Source organism: Mus caroli, chromosome 13 (assembly GCF_900094665.2).
Source record: "Mus caroli chromosome 13, CAROLI_EIJ_v1.1, whole genome shotgun sequence".
Taxonomy (NCBI): domain Eukaryota; kingdom Metazoa; phylum Chordata; class Mammalia; order Rodentia; family Muridae; genus Mus; species Mus caroli.
Window position 1 is genome coordinate 44,215,597 of NC_034582.1, and position 3,099 is coordinate 44,218,695.

General features: G+C 45.8%; 1 pseudogene; it reads right to left on the reverse strand.

Annotated features, from left to right (window-relative positions):
* Positions 1 to 424: 424 nt before the first annotated feature.
* LOC110307670 lies at positions 425 to 2,169 on the reverse strand (annotated as a pseudogene).
* Positions 2,170 to 3,099: the final 930 nt, after the last annotated feature.

Consider the following 3,099-nt stretch of genomic DNA (forward strand, 5'->3'; position numbering starts at 1 on the left):
AGACCAGGCTGGCCTCGAACTCAGAAATCCGCCTGCCTCTGCCTCCCGAGTGCTGGGATTAAAGGCGTGCGCCACCACGCCCGGCTACTTTTAGTTTTTAAAGACAGGGTTTCTCTGAGCAGCCCTGGCTGTCCTGGAACTAGCTCTGTAGACCAGGCTGGCCTCGAACTCTCACAGATCTGCCTATCTCTCCCTCCCCAGTGCTTCGATTGAAGACGTGCACCACTGCCGCCTGGCTGGTTGATTTTTTGGTTGGTTGATTGGTTGGTTGGTTGGTTGGTTGGTTGGGTTTTTTTCTTTTCTTTAAAAAAAAATAATTTTGACCATTAAATTAACTGCAAATTTACCTAGGCTTGGAATAATACAGTCTGCTCTTTTTAACAGTGCCCTGAGGTTTTTCTCAGTGTTAGACTTCCCCGCTGGGTTACCCGCCTGTGTTTTTGTGCTGGAAAAATGGAACGTCACCACGGGTAACATACAAATGGCTCTTGAATTAAAGGTTCTTCAATACATTGCTCCAGAACCCCCCATTTCTTCATCCACATCCTGACTGCTCTCTTTGTTGTTTTCTGAACAATTTAGCATCACTGACAGCTTGGGCTATTTCTCTTGCAGCGGAGCAAGGATCTATTTCCACAGTTCAGTCCTCACCAGTGGTGATGGATATAAATAACTTCTCTCTGGCATCAAACCTGCTGGGATATCTAGTTTCAGTAATAAGCAATTAAGTGTATTCAAACCAGTCCTTATAGTTTCATTAACTCTAGGCTTCCTGCTATGATTTTTTCTTCATTAGCCATTCTCTGAATAAGAAGGATGTTGATGCTGATTCTCAATATGTCCACTCAGGTTTTCAGTGGTTTCTGAAGTTGGAGCCTCATGACATCCCACTTTTAAACTCCACCAAGTTCTGACGTTTCTCTTTCCCTTTGTTTTAGCAAGATGCCCACTGTTCAGAAAAACAAACCACTTGTGTTCAGAGCCTCACAGCTCTGTGTGGTCTCTTGCGGTTCGGTTTCCAGGTTCCTGTTGAGTGAATCACAGTGTTTTACAGAATCTTCGAACCAGCTGCATGCCTTCTCTGCTAAAGTGTGCGTTCTTGTGATAATCATCAGAATCGGCGATCTTTTTTGTTTGTTTTTGAGGCCGGGTTCCTCTGTGTAGTCCTGGCTGTCCTAGAACTCACTCTGTCTACCAGGTTGGCCTTGAACTCACAGAGTTCATCGTGCCTCTGCCTCCCACATGCTGGGATTAAAGGCGTGCATCAGCACCACCAGGCTGGTCAGTTTTATCTTTATCATTCCCAAATAGCTCTGTAACCCCGCTGAGGCCCTCCCCAAGAGCACCAATTTCAACCAATTCAACAATGTATTCCTCCTGAACAGTTGGTTTTCCATTCATGGCTCTAAAATTTCCTTCAGAGATGCGCTCTCCATTCTTCTCATGGGCTGCTGTTGCAAGATCTCGCTTCCGACAAGCTGTCGCTTCTGTGTTGTCCTTAACAGGAGTTCCTGTGGTGGGTTTCTGATCAACTGCAGGCTCACTCGGTGTGTTCTTTGCTCTGTGAGCGTATTCCATCGTGCTCACGGGTTCCTCAAAATTGAGAGATGCAGGGGAACTCTTTACAAGTATAGATGTTCAGGCACATCCCCCAAGAGAACCTCGCAGGAGGTTAGTTAGTTTAGATTCTGGGTAAAGAATAACAGATATTATTTCCACAAGAGCGGTAATAACTCTTCCCCAAAGTCAACAGACACTGATATTTCCAGCTTCCCGGACGCTTTTGTCAACAGCTCCAGGGTGGGCAGATTCTCATTTCCTGCAAGATTAACCGAATTCAGCTTCCTAGGCTCTTCTCTGTCAACTGTGGTTCTTTTTCCTTTCCTTTCCTTTCCTTGCCTTGCCTTGCCTTGCCTTGCCTTGCCTTACCTTTCCGTCTGTGTGTGTGTGTCTGTCTGTGTGTGTCTGTGTGTGTCTGTGTGTGTGTGTCTGTGTCTGTCTGTCTTTTTCTGTGTGTATGGTAACAGAAACACTAGAGCAGGCCCTCCTCAAGGTTGCCTGGTTGTTCTTGCTGCCCCTTCATCCCTGTTGTGCACTGAGATTTCCTCCAGACCTTCAACGATCACTCCTCTCTTGTTACCGGATCAGACACAGCACTCTCTCAGACATGGGTGGCCTAAGAGTATCAAAAAGTTCTTCACAGCAGGGCCGTAGTGGCGCACACCTTTAATCCCAGCACTCAGGAGGCTGAGGCAGGCAGAGTTCTGTGAGTCGAGGCCAGCCTGGTCTGCAGAGTGAGTCCCAGGCCAGCCAGGGCTACACAAAACCCTGTCTCAAAACCAAAACAATAAAGTTCTTCATTCTAGATATCCAATCGAGACACTTTGATTGAAAATCCGGTACCATTATCAGTTAAATTTCTGCCAAATTGGATAAGTTCATGAAATTATACCAAAGGACCCACCTCACAGGTGACCTTTCATTTTCTGTTGTAAAAGTTTTTCTAGTGAGCTGGTGAGATGGCTCAGAGGGTAAGATCATTGACTGCTCTTCCAAAGGTCCTGAGTTCAAGTCCCAGCAACCATATGCTGGCTTACAACCATCCATAACAAGATCTGACTCCCTCTTCTGGAGTGTCTAAAGACAGCTACAGTGTACTTACATATAATTAATTAATTAATTAATCAATTAATTAATAATAAATCTTTTTTAAAAAGTTTTTCTAGTGCTAGTCTGTGAAGATGGTGCAATTATTGCCCATAATGACTTCATCTAGGGTCGGACAAACAATACTTTTGTAAACATCCCCTAGTTCAGTAGATATGGCAGACAACTTATCACAAGTAAGCGTTTTCTTGTCGGTAGGCCCTCCAGTTGACGCACTGAGTTCTTTTTGTGCCTGATCACATTCTCCTACTAAATGTGTCAGCTCTCCTCCCTTCCAGACGACACGCTGTGCACCTCCCCACCACCGGGACAGTCCTGACCTTCTGATCCTTCTTCCTCCAGAAAGTTCGTCCTGGAATGTAGTCTTACTTGGGGCGACTTTTGCTGTGGCGAAATACCCCAAGGGCAAGCAGGGTTGGACAGTGGGCGGTC